This window comes from Ambystoma mexicanum, chromosome 2p, assembly GCF_040938575.1.
Source record: "Ambystoma mexicanum isolate Mex_15411 chromosome 2p, UKY_AmexF1_1, whole genome shotgun sequence".
Classification (NCBI taxonomy): domain Eukaryota; kingdom Metazoa; phylum Chordata; class Amphibia; order Caudata; family Ambystomatidae; genus Ambystoma; species Ambystoma mexicanum.
In genome coordinates, this window is record NC_090923.1 from 726,899,555 (window position 1) to 726,925,086 (window position 25,532).

Below are 25,532 nucleotides of genomic sequence, written 5' to 3' on the forward strand. Positions count from 1 at the left end.
AAATTATCGTGCATGGCTCAAAGTGATAAAGGAAGAGCGTTTCATAGCCATGCACGAGCAATGGTAAAGGAGCGCCCGCCGATGTGGTAGCGCTTAAAGCGAGGTATGGAAATACAGCAGGCCGATGATGAGCAGTGGCTGCAGGTTGGGACGTAGGGGCCAAATCTTGCCTGTAGATACTCTGGGCCAGATTTATAGAAGGCCTGATAGACCATGCACAAGGCCTTGAAATTAACCCGCTTGGCTACCAGAAGTCAGTGGAGTGAGGCTAGAAGGAGGGTGGCCCGATTGAAACGTGAGGATCCCAAGGCCACACTAGCTGCAGCATTCTGCTGAATCTGCAGTCGCTGGAGAAGATAATCAGGTTCAGTCAGAGTGCATTGCAGTAGTCCAGAGAGCCAGAAGTAAGGCCTGAGACTACCAAAGGGTGAAGGTAGAGGGGCAGGTAAAGAAGATCATGACAGAGATTCTAAAGTTTAAAAAGGATGGCCTGACAAACCGACTCCCCTGTGCCTCCATAGACAGTCAGGTGGATAACTTCCCTCCAACTTCTTTAGCGACCAAGCTGGTGGTAGGGAGGGAGCCCAACTCAGACAAACAAATATCGGCAGACGAAAGTGGGGCCTCTGCAGCCGACCCAATCAGAAGCACCTCAGTTTTCTCGCCGTTAAGACAGAGCCAGTTGCTCCATTTCCACCTTGGCAGTACTTTAATCTTACTACTTTAAACCTTAAAGCACTTTTACTTTGTGCTTCTTACTCCTTTTTTGTTTTCAGTTACTACACCTTACTCAATCCAATTTACGCCTTTAGTGTTGTTTTCACTTTTACTTCATACTTTCTTCTCCAGTCTACTCCTTTTTTATCTTCTTATTCCTTCAATCTCTTTTTTCGGTACTCCTATATCATTTTTACCTTGTGCTTATTACTGCTGCTTTCCTCTGTTTTCACTTTCGCTCACCTTACTCATTCCGACTTATATCTTCATTACTCCTTTTTCACTTTTATCCAGGAATTCTTACTCCAGCTGTACTCCTTTTCCACCGTCACACCCATTCAATTCTACCCATTGCTCCAGATAAAATTTGAAAGTGGCAGTATAAGTTGGGAGTAAAAATGATTTTTTAGGGAGTTGTGAGAAACCTGTGGGCATTCTCTCAAGTAGTCCCCGGGGATTCATTGCTCAGTTTGCCTGGGGAGGGCCATTGCTCTTGCATCCCAACACTGGGGGCAGACAAGCCAGGGAGGATCACTTGGGCAGGGGGTCCTTGGGCACGCCAGGGATAGCGACCGAAGGCGAGACATTGTATGCCCCCGTTCTTTGCTCCAATCCATCCTACCCACCCTCTTTGTTCATGGAATATTGTCACCCAGGTCCCATCTACCCCTTAACCTTTCCTCACCAAAAGGGAAGATAAAGTCTCGCTGACATCTCAAGAGACCAACCCCTTTTTCAACTCTTAACACAAACCTTGTCTCCCCTTCCTCAGCACCCAGAAGATCTACTGGGAACCCACCTTTTTCCTCCCAGATATCCCCCTCCAGTAAACAAGGGCATTTAGCATCACTCCCTCACCTTAACGGGTCGCAATACCTGGTACCTAAAAGAGTAAGAGACAAGTTCAGGCCCTCTCACTCTGTCCGGGGCATTTCCAATTACACCCCATCTCCCCTTCCCCATTTCCAAGAAGTACTTGGATGAGGAGGAGGCGATCAGAAAAAAACATTAAGAAACAAGGTAAAGACTACCATTGAATTGTCCCACTAATAGAGTCAGGCACTCTACTATAATCATTCACACCGGACTCCACTCGACTCCACTGAGGACTATGAAAGGTGTGGTTCTGCACAGGGGAAAGCCAACTGGGGATGCTGATTGGACCATAGGAGCCAAGGAGCATGGAGTTGCAGGAAGAGAAGCCTGAAGGATTCGGAGGAGAAGGGCACGCCGAGACGCTGGGCAGGTGTTCGTGAGGGGCTACAGCATGGGTAGGGGGCTGTGTCTCCAGGGAGCCGGAGTGAGGCAGCATGCATCCTGCTGGTGGTGTTCTGCAAAGTTCTCGTTCCCTTGGGAAGTGTGATGGTCCCAAGGGTATCTCAGGGGCATGTGGTGATAACCTGACCTCCACACAATGCATCCAGGTTTGTAAAGCGGCACAGAGCGGAAAGCGAGAGTGAGAGCATAATAGGACAGAAAGTAAGAAAGAAGGAACAAGGAAAGTGCAAGGGAGGGTGAAAGTGCGCTAGTGGCGAAGAAATAAAGCAAAGTCCAGAGTAAAGACATTTAGACGTGCTAGCGTTGTAGAAATAATGCAAAGTCCAGAGTAAAGATATTTAAAGAGATAGACAAGTAAGAAAAGGGTGCTAACGACCCGAAAGGAGGAAATCAGTACACAGAACAGTCAAAGAAGTGTGCAAGAGGCACAATAAGGAAAAGGACAGGTGCACGTGTGCACAATAAAAAGAGGGAAGTGTGCAAGAGGCACAACACAGAGAAAGTAAAGCAAAAGAAGGTTCAAGTGTGCACCCCAAAGTGAAAAAAAACACAGAAATAAAAAGGGGTGCAGGAAGCACCTGAAGATAAAAGGTTAAAAGGAAGACAAGTACAAGAAATAAAGGGGGAGGGTAAAGATCAGAGTGGTCGCGCTTAGGAGGAGCAAAGAGCCTGGCATTTTTCTAAATTCACTGATTCTACCCCCTGAACAGATTGTATGTGAAGGAAACTGTATATAAGGAAAAGGTACACCCTGACAAGCTGAACTTGGGTTTGAAACTAGAGGGGCCTAAACTTGGGGAAGGGAACCCTGAGAGGCCTAACAAAGCTGAATACTTATTTTGAAACAGAGAATCATAAGCTTGGGCAAGGGAACCCTCAGAAGCCTTAGAAGAACGGTGTTATATATTTTTTTGTTTGTTTGAGACCAATCTTCGCTCTCCTTCAATCTGCCTTAATACTTTACTCCTTTATCCCTTATACTTTGTGCTTCTTACTCTAGCTTTACTCAGTTTTCACTTTTCCACATCTTATTGAATCTGATTTACGTCTTCTTTAGTCCTTTTTTCACTTTTACTGTGTACACATTCCTCCATCTGTACTCCTTTTCCACCTTCTCACTCCTTCAGTTTGTCTTACATCTTTACTCCTTTTACCACTTCTACTTTGTTCTTCTTACTTCTGCTTTACTGTTTTCACTTTCCCACATCTTACCCAATCTACCTTATGTCGTATTTACTAGTTTTTCACTTTTACTTCATACCTTTTTACTCTAGGTTTTCTCCTTTTCATCCTTCTCACTACTTCAATCTGTGTCACTACTTTACTACTTTAAGAGTTTTACTTGGTGCTTTTTACCTTCTGCTTTACTCTGTTTTCACTTTCCCATTTTGTTTTTAAACTTTCTTTATTGATTTTCAAGTTACAACCAAAAACCAACATTGAATGGCTTTTCGTGGGTGAGCAGGATGCCAACCACACCATATATCGGTAGTTCTGGGAGATAGCTGGGGGGGGGCCTCCAACAGGCGGCCCACACGCTCCCATGCTTTGCATGTCACAGCAATCGGCTGAACCTCGTCTCTCGGGTCCACACTCCTATTACCTCAGAGTATTCCCAGTAGGTCGTCTGGGTGGGAGACTGCTTTAGCTAACATTGTGTGTGGGGTGTTAGGGTGTGGGGGATTCCAGCCCACTATTTACTGTAGTTGGGCCGCTAGATAGTACATTTGTATTTCTGGGTACTCCAGTCCTCCGTGTTCGTATGTGGCTGCCTGGGTATCATAAGCTATGCAGGGTTGTTTGCCTGCCCACACCAGTCGGATCATCATTTTCTTAGTGCGAGTCCAATAGATCGCTGGGGGCCATATTGGAACATTAGTCAAAATGTAGAGCATCTTGGGTAATATAATCATTTTAGCTAGGGATATACGGGCAGCTTTGGAAATTGGGAGTAAAATCCATGACTCTACTCTACCTTCTGTTGCAGGGCTTTTAGTACTTTTATGTAGTTGTCCTTATACAGTGTTTCGATCTCCGTGGATACCATGATGCCTAGATATCGCAGTCCTTGAGGGCACCACCAAAATTCCCTGCCTACATCTGCCTGTTGTACCCTAAGTGTTAGAGGGAGGACTTCCGATTTGTTCCAGTTGATCTTAAGTCTCGACAGTTCCCCAATTCTGACCAGGTTCAGGCTAGTATGTTTAACATATAGTAGGATATCGTCCACATACAGGGATATGGTTGTGCGAGCTGAGTTTATGCAGATGCCCCATTGTGAATGTAGCTCCCGGATATGGCAAGCTAGGGGCTCCATAGTTAGGGCAAATAGGATAGGGGAGAAGGGTCAGCCATGTCGCGTTCCCCGTGTGGGATAAATGTATTCTGAGACTATTCCGTTCGTGTATATGGCAGCCCTAGGGGTCGTATATAAAGCAGTCTTATCCAGCTAATATACGTAAGGCCGAGACCAGACCAGACCATTTAAGCACCTCGAAAAGGAAGGCCCACTTTACAGTGTCAAAGGCCTTCTCAGCGTCAAGGGCCGCTATTGCTATTGGGATCTCAGGATTCATGTTGTGCAGTAGGGTGAATAGCCTTCTCAGGTTATTGTGGGTGGATTGGCCTGGGATGTATCCTTCCTGGTCAGGGAGAACTAGCTCCGGCATATGCGGTAGTAGTCACTCAGTATTTTTGCCAGGATTTTATTATCGGTGTTGATTAACGATAATGGTTTGTCCGATGCTAATTGTCACGGGTCTTTACCTGCTTTAGGTAGCACTGTCACCAGCGTTGACCTAGTCGTTTCCGGGATGGTGCTTCTCGCCAGGGTTTCCTCGTCATACCTAACAGATGGGGAACTAGTATGTCTGCGTATGCTTTATAAAATCCTACTGATATCCCATCTAGCCCAGGTGCCTTACCATTGGGGAGTGCTTTGATTGCTTTGTGGATCTCTTCCTCAGAGATTGGGGCATTTAAGGCATCCCCATGTCCCGGTCTAGCCAGCCCAACGCTATTTCATCTAGTTATTGCATCAGGACGTCGAGTCCAGAGGTAAGGCATGACGTGTATAGGCGGGCATAATACTCACAGAATTCTCTATCCCCTGTAGGTCAAAGATACTACTACTATTCTGGTCTGCGATCTCCATTATGCGGGTACGCATGATCCCGCAAATTGCTTTCAGGACCCCCCCTCTTTGGAAATGCAGCATTCTGTGATGTACGCTTTAAAAGCCTCCCATATCGTACCCTGGTCAGGCACCGAGCCGTCATTGGCTTGGAAGTAGGTCCTTATGTCCTGATCTATTTCAACTTAGAACGCAACGTCCTCTAGGGACGCTGCTTTGAACCGCCATCTTAGTTGCCTGGGGGGGCTTGAGAAGTCCGAAATATGGGCCAGTACCGGTGAATGGTCTGAGAGGGTTCAGGGAAGTATACTAGTTACTAGTTCCCAAGACTTTCCTGTCAATGGGGCTGGCCGCCATGATGTAATCGATCCTAGATGAACTGTGGTGTACCCCGGAGAAGAAGGTGTATTCTCTAGCAGAAGGGTGATCTCCTCGCCAGAGATCGTGCAGGTCATGGTATGTAGAGATTGAGGACCATGCTTTAGCTGCCTGAGGGAGGGCATGTTGAGATGTGTGGACCTGCCCAGCTCTAATGTGAGGGCTAGGTTAAAGCCACCCACCCAGATTATCTCATAAGTCGTGAACCTGTGTATATGTCTGGCACATTGGTGGAAGAATTCTGGGGTGTACGTGTTGGGAGCATATATGTTCAGGAGCAGGAGTTTCGTGCCGTATCATTCCCCTTCTAGTATTATGTATCGGCCTTACTCGTCCGTGATTTGTTTGTGTAGTCTGAATTGTAGAGATCCATGGATGTATGTGGCAACCCCTCTGGAGTGTGTAGAATGGGAAGCACCGTATCTATGTATACCCCACCCCGCTAGTCTGGGGGGCAGCTCCCGGGCCAGGTGTGTCTCCTGTAGGCATAATATATTGACCTTGTGATTCCTGCTGAAGTTAGCTATGAAGCGGGTCTTTTTTTGGTTTGTGAGCCCCCTCACGTTCCAGGAAATTACTGTGAGGGTCTCTCCTTGCATCTCTCCTGTTACAGGCGTGACCATGTTATGCGGGATATATTAGTGTTGTTACCTTGGGTGCGGTCAGCATTTCCATTCCCAGTCTCGCCGGGTCCTGTGTTGATAATATGTTTGATGCGAGTTGTGAAGTTTCTACTGTTCGTGCGTATGCCCATGAACATTGGGCCAAAAAAAACCTGCCTTACCTTACCGCCCTCCCTTTATCCACCCACGCCAAAAACAATAACCTACCGGCGCCTTGTCCCCCCAACCATTTCCCATCATTAAACATAACTCAGCAATACTGCAGTGGCTACGGCGATTGGGGCTCTGAGGGCAGCCATAGCGCTCCATGTGGCAACGGCTAATGTATAGTGTGCACTGTCCACCGCTCGGTGCCCTGAAGATCTCTGTTTATCAAACCCCTTCCCAACAGCCTCGCTGCTAGGTTCTTATGTATGCAAGTGCAGGTACATGCAGGGCAGAAAAGGAATGGTCAGTGATTTGGGTGCATCTTGCTATATTCGAGAAATTGCTGTCATTGGGACCAAAATATGTGCACTGTCATTTACAAGTGAATTAGCTGGACTATGAATGATACTCAGTGCATGTTTCAAATTCTTTGGTGTGACAAATAGGGTTTGTTTCTTAGATTGTTGGTGCACGTGGCTGTTCTTCTAGGCCCAGGTTTGTGGGGGATGTTTGTCCAGACCCAGGTGGCATGGCTGTGACGATTCACTGAATGATTGGACACCATTTTTGGTGCTATATCTCACACACTGTACATATAGGGCCAGGTACTTGCCACATTTGTATGTCATTTATCCCTTTGTACATATTTGTGCATGTGTAAGCTCGTGTGTGACCATGCAAATTCGACATTTCATCTGGCATGGTGTATATGGCATGACCACAGATATCTCTAGGTTGATAGTTGTGGTATTGTGCAAGTATTTGGGGGTTTTCAGTCATAACATTTGTTTACATTAATTCCCACATGGTGTGATGCCCAAGAGAAAACGTGGAATGGTCGTCATTGTACTTCCTGTAGCATTGTTAACGTTGAGCCTGCATGGGTCTTACGGACAACAATGTCACCCATTTCTGCCGAAGAGTCTATGGCAAGGGACTCTATTCAGCTTCACTCAGCTTTGACTACGACGTGGAGGAAGTGTGCAGGAGCATAGTCCTCTTTTTGTGTCTGCATTATAAATACTGCTTGTTGCCGCAGAGTCGGCCGAAGAGTCTTGGGCAAGGAACTCTATTTAGCTTCACTCAGCTTTGACTACGACGTGGAGGAAGTGTGCAGGAACATAGTCCTCTTTTTGTGTCTGCATTATAAATACTGCTTGTTGCCGCACAGCACCCGCAGAGTCTGCCGAAGAGTCTTTGGAAAGGAACTCTATTCAGCTTCACTCAGCTTTGAATACGACGTGGAGGAAGTGTGCAGGAGCATAGTCCTCTTTTTGTGTCTGCATTATAAATACTGCTTGTTGCCGCAGAGTCGGCCGAAGAGTCTTGGGCAAGGAACTCTATTTAGCTTCACTCAGCTTTGACTACGACGTGGAGGAAGTGTGCAGGAACATAGTCCTCTTTTTGTGTCTGCATTATAAATACTGCTTGTTGCCGCGCAGCACCCGCAGAGTCTGCCGAAGAGTCTTTGGAAAGGAACTCTATTCAGCTTCACTCAGCTTTGAATACGACGTGGAGGAAGTGTGCAGGAGCATAGTCCTCTTTTTGTGTCTGCATTATAAATACTGCTTATTGCCGCAGAGACTGCCGAAGAGTCTTTGGCAAGGGACTTTATTCAACTTCACTCACCTTTGACTACGACGTTTAGGAAGTGTGCAGGAGTATAGTCCTCTTTTTGTGTTTGGGTCATCGGGCTCTTCGGGCTAGCACAGCATTCACCAAGAGGGATTCTGAGCATGTTAAGAAGCATTGAAGAGTGTGAGGAGCAGTTTGGGACACGGCAGTGCGTTACGGCGGTAAAACAGTGAATTGGGAGTTTGGGGTGCTTTAGAACGGCAGCTGGTGACTTTTCCTTCCCCACTTGTCCCGCCACGCCAGCGCCAACTCCTTATAGCCCTTAATAGCACGCGGATGATTGCAGTTAGCATTCGGCTATTCACCTCTCCCTGCTAACTGGTCGCAGCTCGCGAACAAATTCAGTTAGCTGCAGTGGACATTAGCGGCTGCCAGAGTGTTTCCATACAAGCTTTTGCTGGCTATACCTTTCTTATTTTTGCTGGCGCCCCGCCTTGAATTTTAGTCAAATAAGCAAGAACGATTTTCAAAAAGCGGGGAAAGGAAAGTGCATACTTAGCCCTTAGATTACATCCATCAGCATCTACGGTGAGTAAAAAAAAAAAACAGCAAATCCACTGAATACTAACAACAAAACAATAAAAAGCATTGGCCGCATAAAGCAATTTTCTTTTTTGGTATTGAATTTGGTTTCAAGAACCCAACAAGTGAAATTTCTAGAGACAAACCTTTGAAAAGACCCTGGGACGAATCTCATCCTTAAGCTGCGTTCAATGAAGCTGCTCAGTAAGGCCTTTATGGATGACAGTAGAAGTATTGAAGAGGACGGATCTTACGTGGGTGTAATGTCTGCTATGGGGGTTGAGACGCCACATCGGAGTCCAGAGAGTTCATCACACACCCCACTAGTCCAGACTAGAGCACAAGTACATGCACAGAACTCTAATATGACAGAGTCCTCCTCAAATATAGCCCAGTCATGGAAGAGGGGCTTGGATTACCACAAAAAATATCCAGAAAAAGATTGACAAGCACTTTTGTAAAAAAAAAAAAAAAGAACCAGGAGTCTGAACGATCTAGAGGAAGATACAAACCAACCTCCTTCTAGGAAGGGGTCTCCTCCTCAGGGGGCTCAGGTTCAAGAGCAATCTCGTGGATTAGCTGGACAACCATCATACAAACGCAGCAACATTATCGGCGTTGAACTTTGTTTTGAATTCTCTAGTTACAGTCTTTGAACATCTCAAAATAGAGGTGCAGTCCCAAGCAGGGATACTTTTTTTTTTTTTTTTAAATTTAGCTTTATTGGTTTTACAAAAAACAAAAAGAAGCAAACAGTATTCAAACAGGATCATACATCTGCCAGAGGTGTAAGTCGAACAAACAATGAATAGTAAAACAGTATACTAGATTCTCTTGGTAGTGCGACAGTCCCGGTTGTCTGGAAGAGTCTCATCGACTGTTCGCCAAAGCCAACTCCCACCCCCCCCCCACTTGGGTTAGTGTATCTCACAAGTACAATAGTTTGACAAAAGTGTTAGTATCATATGATTGACACAGTGTTGCATCCGATAGTACCATGGTCGCTGGAAGTAAGGGTCTCGTCCTTTGTAGTGTTCCTTGGGTGTGGCTTCATTCAGTCGGGTTTTTTGGGGGCTCCTCAGGTTGGGAGTCATGAGTAGGTGTGATATATGTATTCTTGAAGTCCATCCATAGAGTTTCGCATTTCACTGATTTATTGTGTAGGGAGGCAGTGATTGCTTCCATTACATAAATGCTCTTGGCCAATTTAATCCATTCGGTCTTACCTGGAACCTGAGGGGATTTCCACTTGGTCGCTATTAGGGCCCTCGCAGCCAGTAATAGCTGGGGAGCCAGGCCTTCGACCCGGAACCAATCCTCCTCAACTCTCTCAAGGCCAAACAGGACAAGGAGTGGGTCAAGTTCTCTATGGATGTCGTCTACTTCTTTGATCCATCCCAGGACTTCGGTCTAAAACACTTTGATGTGCGGACAGCTCCACCACATGTGCCAGTAGTTGGCAGTTTCTCCGCAATTTCTCCAGCACTTTGGGCTCATGGACTGGGACATTTTGGAGAGTCGAAGCGTATCGTATTGCCATCGGTGTAGGAGTTTTATTGCATGCAGCTTATATTGGTTGGATATGGAGGATTTAGGCGCAGCTCTGCACATTAATTCCCATTGTTCGGGAAGTATCTCTTCGCCTAGGTCTTTTTCCCATCTGGCCCTAAGGAGTTCCGTGTTCCCGCCGCCTGCACACAATAGCGTTTGGTACATTATTGAGATAAGGCCTTTCATTTCCGCTCTAGAGTCTAGGAGTTTCTCAAAGGCGGTGAGATCTCTTCTAAGTGTTTCCCTCCATTCGGTTCTCGTTAACACCCCTTTTAGTTGAATGAAGTGGAACGTCGATAGAGTGCCTATCCCCAGTGCCGTTGTCAGTTCAGGTAGTGTGATATACTCATCTCTTTTCTGGAGGTGTCCCACCCTCTCCAGTCCTGCCTCGTACCATGACTGGAACCGGTCTAGGTTCGGGATTTGGTCATTTATGCCAGGAGACCACAAGTGACTGAGCGGGGATGGCCAGGTGGTGACTTCGCATCTCTTTCCCAGTGCGCCATATGGCCCATATGGTGGATAGTATGGGGTGGTGTTTGATTCTCTTCTGGACCCGTTGGTGTGGCGACCACAGCCACTCCGCCACCGTGGCGGGGGACAAGTAGTGGTTGTCCATCTGGACCCATTGCAGGTGTTTGTGGTCTCTGAAGTGTGGGATTAGGACGTGTAACTGAGTGGCATTGTAGTATTTTCTCAAATCGGGAAGCCCTAAACCACCTCTGTCCTTGGGGAGAATAAGCGTGTCATATGAGATCCTCAGTCTTTTTCCCTGCCAGAGGTACCGCAGCATGATCTTACGGGCATCCACGAAGAATTTTTGGGGTACCTCTATCGGTAGCATCTGAAAGGGGTAGAGGAAGCGGGGGAGGCATACCATCTTGACGGCATTGATGCGCCCCAGCCAAGAGATCGTCAGTTTGCTCCATTTCTCAAGGTCTCTCTCAAAGCTTTGAAGGAGCGGGGGAAAGTTAGCCTCATATAGTTCGCCTAGGGTTCTGGTGATCTGTATGCCCAAATATCGTAATGTTGTGTGTTCTACCTTGAGTCCTAAGGGGAGGAACTTGGTGTCGTTATCGTCTGGGGTACCTCGGAGTGGAAAGAGTATGGATTTGGACGTGTTTACTTTAAACCCGGAGAACCGGCCATATTCTTTTATTAGATTTAGGGCATGTGGTATGGAGGTCATCGGTTTCGTTAGGTGTAGAAGGGTATCGTCAGCATACAGCCCTGCTTTGTATTCCATCCCTCCCAGGCGAATTCCCTCTATTCGGGGGTCGTTCCTTATCTTTTGGGCTAGGGGCTCCAGGGAAAGTGCGAACAGGATCGCGGAGAGTGGGCATCCTTGTCTGGTCCCCCGTTGCAATTCAAACCATCTGGAATATTCCCCGTTCACAAATATTGATGCTTTGGGAGAGGTGGATATTGCTCGCACTCCATCGCGGAATTTTGAGCCTATCCCTACTTTCTGGAGTACTGCAACCAGGAACTCCCATTCCACCCTATCGAAGGCTTTTTCTGCGTCGATCGATAGGAGGGCCGGGTCATCTGCTATACTGTGCCCTGCGTGGACAAGGTGTAGGGTTTTACACATTGTGTCGGCGCCCTGCCTCCCCAGGATAAATCCCACCTGGTCAGGGTGGACCAAGTTGGGCATTAGAGTTTCCAGTCTGGCTGCCAGTACTCGTGCGTAAATCTTCGCATCGAGGTTGAGGAGGGAAATAGGGCGGTATGACCCACATAATTTGGGATCCCTACCCTCTTTAGGGATGACAGTTACGAGGGCTTTCCTAAAGGAATCTGGTGCGATCCCAGAGCTCATTATCTCATTAAAGAGCTCCGTGAGAAAGGGTGAGAGCTGCTCGGCGAAGGTCTTAAAGAAGCCGGCTGTATAACCATCCTCTCCCGGTGATTTCCCCAGTGTAAGCCGTTTGATCGCCTCTCGTGTCTCATGTTCGGTTATTGGGCTATCGAGGAGTTCGGACTCTATGTGTGATATTGTGGGCATAGTAATTGGGGACAGGTAAGCGGATATATCAGGGTGAGCCGCAAGCAGCTCAGAGGTATATAGGTTTTCATAAAAGGTGGCGAAGCTCTCGGTTATCGAGTGGGGTGGATGTATCGCGGGGTTGCTGGGCTCTTTTATCTCTTTCACCTTGCGTTCTTCCCTCCTTTCCCTGAGCCTGGCGGCTAGGAGTGCATCGGCCTTATCCCCCTTCTCATAATATGTCTGTTTCAGGAATTGTAGCTCCCTCACCACCTGTCCATGTTCTAACAGCCGTAGTTCCTCTCTTTTACGTTGGGGCATGACGAGTTTGGAGGGGTCCACCGTCGTTTCGTCTCTTAATCCCGCTTCCAGCGGGTATATTTCTTTGCGGAGTTTGTTTTTTACAATCTTACGCTCTCTCTTTTTAGAGGAGCCCTCACGTATTAAGATACCTCTCCACGTGGCCTTCCCCGCTTCCCAAATCACCTGTTTGGAGACCTCCCCATTGTCATTTGTCTTGAAATATTCCTCAATCTCGGTTTCCATTTCATTTCTGAACGCCGCGTCGGTCCAGAGGGACTCGTTGCATCGCCAGGATCCCCCAGCGGCAGGCAGGTCGTTCCAGTCGACGTCTGCTAGGACCATGTCATGATCTGTCCATGTTGTCGGGATAATGTTGGTATAACTTGTTGACCTTGCAAGGTCAGGTGCGAGGAATATATAGTCTATGCGTGAGAATGTGCGATGGGGGTTTGAGTAGAAGGTGAAACCCCCTTCGTCAGGATGTTGTTTTCTCCACACGTCTCGTAGATCGTAAAGTTCCATCATGGCAGCGAATTCAGTGCGATCCCTCCTGTGCTGGGCCCGCGTATCGGGGTTGCCTGGCTTCCAGTCAACAGTCGGGTTCACACACTGATTAAAGTCGCCTCCTATAATTAGGTGGCCTGCAGTCTCCAGTACTATTTTGGGAATTGTCTTCCGATGGAATGCAGCTTGTCCGTTATTAGTCGAGTATATAGTAGCGATCGTGACCTGAACTCTTGCGATTTTCCCCACTATCAGGAGGGTTCGTCCACTCACATCTGACCAGGTCTTTTCTATCTCAAAGCCTACTCCTTTCCTGATGAGGATCCCAACTCCTCCCTTCCTGAGTGGGCCAGAGGCCCAGAATTCCAAACCCCCCCGTTTCCCCAGGACCGCTCGCTCCTCTCATCTGGCAAATTTCGTCTCTTGTATGAGGAGAATGTCAATGTTGGATCTTCGGAATTCCCTGCGCACTAGCGATCTCTTAGTAGGGGAGTTCAGTCCCTTCACATTGATAGTCCCAATTCTGAGGAGACCCTTGCCCTTAGACTTCTCATGTGATGCCATCACCGGTTTGGAGACGATGGTCTCTCACCATCAGCGAGCAGAGGGGCAAGTGGGTGCCCTGTGTCATCTTGGCTGTGATACTTCGAAGCAAACTTATTGTTATCTGTACATGTCCCAAGTGTTCGTTATCTCTCTCCCCTTTTCTCGTATTCCACCATAAATGTTGGTGCTCGTTTGAGCTTGCAAACAGGGGGTGCTGCATTGGCAGCTGTTGACGGCGTCCGGGACAGACTGGATAAGAAATTGCAGTCCGTCGGCGGACCATCAGTGGGGACCATTGACCTATGATCCCGAGCAAATTTACCATTGTAGCTTAAGGGTGAGCCCTCATCTCTTCCCCCTTGCCCCCAAACATTATGCAATTTTAACAGTAATAACCATAAACTTATGAAAGTTTCAACGTTGCGTGTGGCTTTCAGGACTTTCCACAGGAGTCCACTTCATCTTCCATTCCTGGGGGGTGCTTTGTCCGCAGTGTGTGATTCCGCTATGTTGCATCCCTCGTGGGAGACATTGCCACGTGTTTTAGATGTGACTGTAGCTGGTACAATTCCAGCGCTGTTTCTTTTGGTTAATCATGATCGGGGGTGTTGTTGGGGCGTCTAAACTTTCTCGATCCCTTTACCCTCTTACGCCTCGGGCCTTGGAGCTCCCACTGCGATCCCGGTCGTCCGTCATCGCCGCCTTCCTTGCTCCACGGGTCCGCACCGAGGAGATCTGCGATGCAGTCTTTGATCTCGTCTTCAGAGCGTAGAACTATTTTCCTGCTCTCGTGCTCGAATGTAAGCGAGAAGGGGTATCCCCATCTATACCTTGTGCCCTGATCCTTGAGCCATTTCGTGAGGGGGCTGCAGAGGCGTCTCAGGGCTAAAGTTAACGAGGATAGATCTTGGAAGATGGTGATTTGAGCGCCTCCCATTGTGAGCGGGCCTCCAGACCTGGCCTTCTCCAGAATTCTAGCTTTGTCTTGATATCGGTGAAACCTGGCCAGAACAGACCGCGGGCCGCCGGTTGGTCCACCGGCTCTATGTATACGTTCGGTTTTGGGCTCGTCGATGTCTTCATCGGCGGTCAATATTCTAATGATGTCGTGGATGGTGTCTTTGAGATCTTTTTCAGTTTCAAATTCGCGTTCCGGAATACCGAAAAAGCAAAGGTTGTTTCTCCTTTCTCTGTTTTCTAAGTCATCCATCTTAAGCCTCGCCTCAACTTCTCTTTTTTCGATGTTTCGGATCCGTACGTCCATCTGAACCTCAAGGGTGTCGATCGAGGCCTGGTTATTTTCCACACTTTCCAAGCGTTCTTCGAATCTGTCCATCCTCTGTGTGATTTTGTCAATCTTGCCGCCGAGGTTAGCTCCCATATTTTTTCTTTCGTTCAATAGTGTGGCGATGTCACCTTTGGTGGCGGCGGCACCCGCTTCTGATGGGTCCGTGGTCATTGCATCTGTAGATCCGCAAGGCGAGACGTACGGTTCGTAGGCAAATCTGGCCAGTTTATGGCGTAGGTCTATGCGACACAATCCTGGATAGAGGAGGCACACGCCCCTGAGGAGGGGGCTCTACCCTCTATGAGGAGGCTCGGATTGTGGGCTCCGTATTGTCTCCGGTCTCCAGCACTTCGTATGATGTGGGGCAGCTCCGACCCTAAACGGCGGATATGTGTGGTTCTGGGGTGCGCAGTTGGAGGAAGTCCAACCGACCGCTCTTCTTCCTCCGGCGTAGTATGTTGTGCAGGTCGGGTCGGAGGGTCACGCGTGTTACGCGGCACTGCCAGGCACGGGCTCTGGTGCCGCGGAGTTTTGCGTAAAAGTCTCTCACTCACCCGGTGCACCCCGTGCAGTCGCCCGGAATCCTTGGAGTCTTTGGGCCCGCTATCTCACGCGGGTGAGGGATCACCACCACAGTTTAGGTCACAGATGCGCACCGCGGGTAACGCCTATCGCACGGACCGGACTACGCCAGACTTCGGGCCCTCCGTGGCGCAGTGATTAGGCACTTCTGAGACTGCCGAGTTCTCGGTCAAAGCGGGTCCGATTTTCATCTGGTTTTTTCTCAGTTTCGGGGGGGTCCGTTCAGATCACAGAATTTCAAGCTTTCGTGGGGGGGGGATCCATCAGCGGGGGCTCATTCCGCTTTTCGGGACCACAGGGACGGAGCTCACGCAGGAGAGATACTCATCCGTGCGCCCCCTGGTGGCCAGTCGCAGGGATCCTTTTAACAAAAGAGACAGCGAGCTGCGAGACATCGTTGGTGGGGTTATCTAACCTAATTAATTCAACTGTGATCCCAACATTAAAAGATTCTAGGCTGGAGACAGTTAAGCAGGGGCTAGATCTATCCACAATTCAAGTCTATCTCGATAGATAGAAAGAAAAAAGAAGAGGAGGTTTGTATTACTCTGCTACAAGAAATCCTGAATCAGTTGAAAAATCCTCCACAAGAGGGTGTAAGAGAAGAGGAGGAGATCAAGGGAGAATCGATAAATCCCTTCGATGACACACCTCTTTCAGATTCAACTCTAGAGGAATTTAGAAGACTAGCATTTGTGGCAGAGGGAGAGGAACAAGGAGTAGAACATCACATGCAAGAGATACTAGAAGTGACCCCTCGTGAGCAAGGAAACTTACTCAAAGTTGGACAACGGCGGGGAAACAGCACTCCAGAGGCAGAAGGAAAGCAAAGGAAAGTGCAGAAGACAGAAGCGCTCAATCATCTTTCCAACAATCATCAGAAAAAAACGGAAAATCAGAAAAGCACGATATTAAAAGATCCTGAAATAGTCCCTATGTTTAAGGGTACCCCAAAACAAACTAAAGAAGATGATTAATGGGGAAAGGACAAAAGGAATCTTGCAGAAAGGCTGAGGGGTGACTCAGGAGATGCCTCACTTAAAAGAAGCCAGGAGGGGCACGCAGGCTCTAAACAAAAGACTTTGAAGACTGTCAGTGTGGGTGTTATGCCTCAATCAATCAAGATTATTAATGTGAGTGTGGGGTTACAAACGGACCCACAGGAAAATCACAAGGAAGGCTCAACCTGCCCGGCACTGGGAGCAAATACGGTTCCCATTCTTCCAAATAAGGGGGACATGAAAGGAGTGGCACGCTGGCCTCAGTCTGTCTCGTCGTCCACAGGACTGCCATGGGCTCCAATCTTCTTGAAGAAAAGTAACACCTCTGCACTGTGGAAATTTGGCAATGTCGGAAATGATACTACAAGTAAGAAAATGGCTCAAATTTTTCTAAAACATCTAAGGACGGAGCAAGCAAAAGAACCCATGGCTGTGGAAAACTGGGCAGGGGAAGACATCTGTGCCCCCCCTCCCATAAAACGCAAATGGGATTGGAAAGGCGAGATCACTTGTGATACCTGAACCAAAAGCAGATTTAGCACAAAATAATCTGTAGTACAAATCTGTGTCCTTTGAAAATACTGAGGAAGAAGTATCTGCATATGCAGTTCCACAAATATGGCCTAAATCAGTGGTGAAAATCCCACAGTACAATACTTTATGCAGAAGTGCGATCCTTGCACACTTTAAAAGGGTGCCAAACCTCTATCTATTTGAATCAAGGGAATGGAATTTGTAAAGTAAGTTTCCAGACATACTCAACCCGAACATAGTAGAAGTGAGCCTTACCTCAAGAAAGGCACAGAAGCCACCTTGTATGCAACAAATGAACTGGAGAAACAACATCTAATTGTCTTATCCTAGTAGAAGTAAATAACAGAAAGGAAAAGGACAAGATCCATCGGAATGGTCCAGCAACCGAACCCAAGAGAAATATGAGAGCATCCAACCTTGCTGGAGTGAAAAAAAACTGCAGCCAAGAACCTCAAAATAATATGCTTACACTTTTGCCTGAAAAATTATCTCAAGTGTTGTTGAATTTGGGTCTGTGGTCTCAGCCTCTTTAGGCAGAATAACCTACACCTGATAAACTGGAACATTCGGGGCCAAAAACATTTACATCTAAAACAATGAAGGATTTCTTATTCAGTAATACTGATATTATAATCCTCCAGGGAAACCTGGTTAGTTAATCCTTTAGCGATCGATGGTTATATGGTATTTACATTACCTGCTCAGCAAAAAGCCAAAGGACGTCCATCAGGAGGTCTGCTAGTGGCATTTAAAAACTTGCTGAGCAGCGAAACAACGTTGATCTTTAATAACAACAAAGGTATCCAAGCATGCAAATTTACATTAAGATCTTCTAAACAAGACCTCCAGGTGATTGCAATAAATGTCTATTGGAAGCCCGCCTGGATCAACCTTCCGGCTTTTTTTTCCATCTTGTCAACTCTTTTGGAAAAAATAAAACTTAACTATGGGAGCATGCACCTAATTCTGGCAGGGGATCTCAACACACAATATATCCAGGTATCATGCCAAAAGGAGGGCTTGAGTTGCATTGGAATCTCCAAGAAAGGGAAACAGCGGGTGCAATGTATGGATTCATGGGGACTGAAAATGTTGAATTGGGCAGCGCCGGGCGACACATCCCCAGCAATGACCTGGATGCGAGGAAGTTCCACATACATTCGATTGTTTTGTTTCCAGAAAGCTTTCTCTCATGAAATATCTCCCCGAAGATCAATCATGAGTGTGGGAGTGATCATGCTTGGTTAAAGCTATAAGTTCTAGATATTGGTATTGTCCGGGCAGACAAACAATCTCAGGACTTGTTATTAAGAAAGGGAAGAGCACGCTTGTCGAAATATACAGAGAAGGGAGATCTTTGAACGATAACTTACTGGCCGTTCCGGTAAGAGAACAGCTGGAAAACTGTCCTCCCGCTAAATTTGTAAAGTAAATCTGGTCAATTAGCCCTCCTAGTGTAGGGGGACTAGGTAGGGGCACTCAGCATTGCCATACTTTTGACGAGGAAACCTGGTTACAAAAAAAACACTCAGACAAAAAAATTAGAAAATTAAGGAATCTAAACCTTGATCGAACAGTGATAAAAATGGAGGCAAAAAAATTAGCCACTGCTTATAAGCACTGGTCCTTTGGGCAGAAGGTCATTGCGCCTCCAGAAAGATGGAAAAGAGATGCTAATGGCACTATGTAAGGATAATACTAGACATTTCTGGTCAATCATTAACCAACTAGAAAAAAACACTCATAACCTGGTAACTGAAGCCAAGTGGTCAGACTATTTCACAACAAATTTAGAAAAAACTTATAAAAAACAAGGTGACCTAGACAATGGGACCGACTGGCAGCTGTCCTTTGATGAATTCGATATTGATCATCAATTCCTCTTCGTGCAAGGCAGCAGGCCCAAATGGGCTGATTTATCAAGTCCTAAAACATAATACAGTGGTCTGGACAAAAAAACTATACTGGCTCTTCAAGGCGATTGTGGCGAGGTGGATTATACCACTTTTGTGGAAAACAGCAACAATCATTCCATTCTATAAGGGGGGCAATCATTTACAACCGGAAAATTATTGCCCATTTGCCCTCCTAGACATCGAGAGTAAGCTGTTTATGAAAGTCCTTCTGAAAGATCTGGAAAAATGGGCTCAGGATGCGAACATTTTGTTGAAATTCCAAACAGCGTTTAGGAGGGGACTATCCACAGCACTTAATGGGTTGGCCCTCAATTTGATCAGTGAATATACGAGGGAGGTGGGTGAAGGTCAGCTGTATGGGGCATGGGTGGATTTTTCAAGGGCGTTCGACCAGGACATCAGGGAACACCTTTGGACTAAACTCAAGAATTGGGGGGGCCCCAGAAGGTTTAGTATCTATGCTAGTAGAGCTGCATAGAGATACAACACTGAGAGTCCGGCTGGATGAGGAAGGGCACCTATCTGACCCGATTAGAGCGGAAAAGGGGGTTAGACAGGGGTGTTTGGGTGCACCATTCTTCTTTAATTTATATCTAGCGGACATGGGCCCATACTTACAATCATCGGCATTGGCAAGCCCTAAGATCAATGTGACTAAGGTTCACTGGCTCGCCTATGCAGATGATATAGTCCTGGTTGACAACACAGCTGTGGGATTACATCGTCTCTTGCACAAACTAAGCGAGTATGCTAAAGAAAACGGTCTTAGCATAAATCCAATGAAATCTAAGGTGATAGCATTTAGACATACCGGCAAACAGGTTAAGTTTACACAGTGGGTTCTGGATGATCAAGTAATCCTGAGAGTTAAGGAAGTGGTGTATCTGGGATACACAATTTATGCTTCCCTATCGAGATGCAAGGTGGAACGGGAAGTACAGAATAAAATTCTCAATTCTACCTTTAACAAAATTCTATGCAGCAAAGGTAGTCCAAGTAATCTTATATGGCTTAGAAGCAAAGCCTCATTTGTGGGACACCAATTGGCAAAAATTAGAGGGCTTAGTGTGGAAGAGAGTTTTTGCACTTCCATTGAGCCTTACAATGTGTAGTCTCCGATTTGAATTGGGTCTGAAGTCATTGAAAACTCAGGCAGATTGGAGATTGATCTCTTTTTATAGACTAATTATCATGACTCAGAAGGACACATTATATGAGGACATCAAGTTCCATCTGGTAAATCATAAATCATAGATATTGGGCCTCATTACGAGTCTAGCGGTAAGAAACAGCAATTACCGGCATGCCGGTACCTGCGTGTCCATGTAGCACCGCGCCCGTAATGAACGGGATATCACGAGTCTGCGTGCACCCGCGTGCCGGCATGCCAGTAACGGCAGCACCACCATGCCTGTAAGGTCCATACCGCTCTGATAGCGGCATCATTGAATGCGCAGAGACCTCACCAGCATTGTAGAATCCGCTATAAACATCACCGTTCACACCGGCACCGCTAATACCGGTAACGGCATTACCGACTCCGGAAGTAACATCATCGCGCCAGAACGGGAAATGCAACAGCGGCCATCTTTGAAAACACAATCCATTGCCATCCACTGCGCACAGGACCTGTTCCAGAAAGCACACTACCCTGCCTGCCAGATCATGTCTAAGGCAAAAAAGGTTCCCCTCGCCTGCGAAAACCCAGGTTCAGTGATGATGAACTCAACATGCTCGCAGATGCACTCATTGAGCATTCTGACGTAGTGATCTGCGCCGTGCAGCGCAGATCAGGAAAAAAAGCATATGGGAGGAGGTTGGCAGGAAGGTGTCAGCCGTGGGGACAACCCCACGCAGCGTGAAGGACTGTAGGAAGAGATGGGATGACCTGCGGCTGCGAGTGAGAAACATCCTGTCAGCCAACCACAGCCAGGGGCAGTCCACAGGTGGCGGACCTGCCTCACCCATGAAGTTGGCAAGGTGGGAGGAGACGTGCAGCTCCGTCATGGATATGTAGGCAATTGAAGGGGTTGGCCATGCTGAGACAGGAGTCCCATCATCGGACGATGACGGTGAGTGACCCATTGTGCTATTCAGATATCAACACACACACCTGATGTCCCAAGTACACAGTTGAACGGGAATGGGAGGTAGGTGGGAGGAAATACATGGCCTATCAGCCGCACCTAAACACATCCCTAAACCAAACACCACATCACCGCCATAATAACACACAAGCAATGCCAAAGCCACAAACAAAATGGTCACACAATTGCACACACAAACACATGCATGCACACACACACACATAACCCTGTAGAGATGCTGGCATCACCACCGTCCCATTATATTGCATGCTGCATGCCTCTCCACTACCAAACACACACTTGATACACAACCAAACAGCACATGGTCACAGCACAGAAGCCACGACACCCACGTAGGCCACACAACAGACACCATGGACATCATGGCAGTACCAGAAGGATGCCAATACAATTCCCCCCGTCCTGCAGGCACCATGCGTGCCCCTCAAACATGCACACAATGATGCACTTGACCCAAATTGTACCAACAACGATGCATGCAGGATGTAAGTTCTCCCATGACTGATGCCCAGCCTCTTCATCCCCCACAGGGACAGATCCAGACAGCGACGCAGAACACGGCACATCAACAGGGAAGACAACTGCACGCATGGGCCAGGGTGAGTATGATGCCACCAGGCCATCAACCTCTAGGGCTGCAACACGCAAGACAGGGACACCAAAATCACGCACCAGTGCTCAACAGGGTGCAGACCCCCAAGACCAGGAGGAGCAGGCACCTGCAGCAGGCACTCAGGACCACCATGCCGAAAACATTTGTGCCTTCAAGGCTAACTTGCAACAATATGCAGCGGCCAGAAAGGTCGCAGCAGTGAGGAAACTCACCCCCAGCAGGCACCTCCTCCTGACGATGACCCAACCACAGTGGCCAGTGATGTGGAGGGTACACATTCCATGGCCACTAGTTCCATGGGCGCGGTGGCAGCCTCAGCACAACAAAACGCTGAGGAGAATGATGGGCCTGAAGACAGACACACTGCACGACTTACCATTTTGGGGGATGGCCAACACACCCCAAGCGAGCATGACACACCACAGTGCTCCCCTGACCATCTAGCTGGTGCCCAAAGCACTGGGGAGGAGATGGCTGAACATGGCTTCAGACCCCGTGATGAGCATATCACTACCTACCGTACCACCTCCAGTACAACCATCTGGGAGCACAGCCATATGGGACATGGAGGGACGGCTGAGCCGAATCGGGACCAGACAGCAAGCCATGCATGACATGGTCAAAGGGGAGGCCTCACGCAGGGCAAACAGGGAGAACATGCAGGCAATAATATGTGCAGTGAACCGTGAGTCAAGGCGAGTACATGAGGGAATCTCAGCCTTGACACAGACTGTCGACCGTATGGCTGGCTACATGGCGCAACAAAGTCCTGCCCCGGCCGAGCTACAACCACCATTGACAAGCATTACACCTGAAAGTTTGACGCAGACGAGCCCTGTCCACAGGTCCCTGCGTAGTCTGCACCGGCCATCGAAGAGGGGCCGACAATAGCCAGGGACACAGGGACATGCAATGTGCCAGTCCTGTTGGACACAATTGAGCTGAGGGGGCAGAGGTGTTGGGGGTGTGGATGGTTTGGATGTGTGGGGATTTTGGGGGGGTTGAGTAGTCTGTGTGGTAATGCTGGTGGAGGGTTAATCCATGGACACAGTACCATTTCATTAATACCTGTTGTGTTAAAAAAAATGACATGACTGGACATTGCTTCTTGTGTGCGAATTTAATGTTCAACAGTGACCAGTGCCTAGTGTCACACATTACCGGCACCTTCTGTGACCAGGTGCATCAAAAATATTGTGCTATGAATGTTTGGCGTACAGTACGTCCCTCACGCACATCGCGACATGGCCGATGTGCAGCATCTTCTTCATCATCTTCACCCAGTGGTGTCTGGTCCATGTCAGGTGGCAGAGGTACGTTGCGCAGGGTGCACATGTTGAGCAGCGTGGCACATGCCAATACAATCTTCCCAACCTTCTGAGGCCCGTTAAATGAGTGCCCCACCCAACCTGCTGAGGCAGCGAAACCGTGCCTTCAACAGGCAAAAGGTCTGCTCTATCACCACACAAGTGCATGTATGTGAACGATTGTAGTCCTCTTTGTGCCGGTTCAGTGGATGTCTGACACGGGTGAGGAGCCACGGCTTCAGGGGATAGCCAGCGTCACCTGCATGGGGGCAAATGTGTGAATGTGAGTATTTATGCCATTCCATGTGTGCACTGCCTGTACATTGTTCATGTCCATATGCAATATATTTCCAATTTCAGCTTTTGCCATCACATCTACGCAAATATCAGGCCTGCGTACTACTCGGCAAGCCATAGTGGGGGGCATGGGTGACGTACACAATTTAGGGACCTTGACATGAGATACACCACTTACCCAGATGAAGTGTGAAGGACCATGATGCATTCACATGTGAGAGGTGTGTGGCAGGTGATTAAACCAAATGCATGTTGTGCACTGTATGATGCATTTGGCTGATGTCCTACGTGAGACAGGTGGGTTTGACCACCATGCTTTCAATGAGTCGATGACGCCATGCACATGTCCCTCGACACCTTCACCCATGTGACCCTGGCACCATGTGTTTGGTGGTATGGTCCACCAGTGTAGGGATTCGTCCCTTTACTGATGCAGGGTGTCAACTGGCATGCTGGTACTTCCCTCCCCACCCCCCAAATCTACTCCATGGGCCAGGAAGCAGACAGGTTGAATATGCATGTGCCGCCCGCCCCCCAACAAATGAGCACCATGGGCCTGTGGTCAGACTTACCCAACAGCCAGGCACCCCGTGCAGCATTTCGTTCCATGTAGCGGGGGAGCATAGAGTTCCGCAGCACCATAGAATCATGTGTGGATCTGGCACAGCAATGTGTTATCATCTTGCTTGCATTGCACACCATCTGGACATTGATGGAGTGGTATTGCTTCCAATTGTGGTACACCACCTCCATGGCATGCCGGACTACCAACTCCACGTGGGTGCAGTCGAGGGCACCAATGACGTTAGGCATGCCTGCCAGTGCACGGAATGCAATTTTGGTGTCATTCACCTCCTCTGCAGTCCGTGGTGGGATATGTAGGCACTTGCGTGCTTTAGGAGTGCATCCAGCACCTGGTTCAGCACACCGGAGAAACATGGCTGTGCTGGTAGGTGCCTGTGGCCAGGAAGTGGAGCACACACATACACACACACTACCTTCTGTAGTGGTGGAATGGCGGTGCGGATGCTGATCGTGTTGACCAGGTCATAATGAAGGAGATCCTATTGGTGGTGATGGTGTCCATGTCCAGGCGGTACAGGGTGTGGATCTGTGCAGGGGTTACGTCGAATGGACTGGCCCTTATGTGAGGGATTGGTGGCTGCCTGCGGGGAACCAATGCCGGCACTGGTGGTATTTGCTGGGCCAGTCTCACCCTCCTCCTCCTGCATCTCCTTTGTAGTCCCTGTTGTACTGCCTGCTCAATGAGTATCAGTGCAGACATGTCCTCCAGCCCCTGTATGGCAACAGCTAATGGAATCATTTTGGTCTTGGAAGGGGTGTGATGTGTGGGTGTGCACCTTTTGTGCTGGGCCAGACTCCATTGCCTACACCTGTGGTGATCGTGTGCACCTGTGGCAGCTCTGAGCACTGCAGATTGCCATTAATGCCTGTCCCGAGATGCCAGTATTAACGGCATCGTGGTTACCCTTCTTACCGGCATCTGGTTGCCGGTAAGTGCGTATCCGTGCGACTCGTAATGTCCTCTTTCTTGCTGTATACCTGTGTTACTGGCAAGGCGGCCGCGTGTCTGCGAACAGTCCGGTACGGTGGTACACAGTCACAGCGGGTCCCTGTCGATGCCGGTAGGACCCGCGTTGCATGTTGTGATGGCATGGTCCGGTAAGCGATGCCGGTGTAGCCTTACCTGCATCGTTATTACCAGACCGCCAACCTTGCAATGAGGCCCATTGTCCTATTTAGAACAAAAGACTAGGGCAACCCTTTAAAATGCTGATTCCACTGTTGAAACCTTAATATGTAATCCACTTAAAGTGAAAAAAGCCATTGAAACACTGGATTGTAAAATAGAGAACACGCAGGCTGTAATCCCCCTGAACAACCTCCTGGTGGTAGACAAGAAATTGGGGACTATGCCAAAATACTTGTGAAGTTCCCAGACTGGAAAATAAGAAAGAATTTTCGGAGAACTCGTCTTAATCTTGTTCACACAGGGGACATTCTTGTTAAATGGGGGCAAGGAGACGCAGCAATTAAATTGTGTAGGACATGTACCATCCCAGCCAAACAGAGTTTGAAACACCTTTTGATGGGGTGTGAGGGCACCTGGAAAACGAGAGACTCTTTTTGCTAGATTTGTGGAGATCGAGGAGGGCATAGTCTCGGAAATGTTTTGGGAGAGAATGATCTCGGGCCATAATGCAGGTTTTGGAAAGAAGTGGTCTAATGAGTGGTTTATAATTCCTGTATTTATTGTTGACTTTTGGGATGCAGGCTTTAGCTGTATTGATTTACTCTTTCCGGCTGTGGAGGCAGTACAATGTATTGTATTGTATTGTTTATTTATAGAGCGCAACCGGGCCGTTAGGCAACTGGGCGCTTGAAGACACCTTGTGCTACAATTACATGATTATTTACATTTCTTATGTTACAGTTGCAAGGAAGAACGATTGCATAGCTATCTTAACATTTCTTATGTTACAGTTATAGGTATATCTTACAATAATAAATATCTTACATTTCTTATGTTGCCAAAGAAGG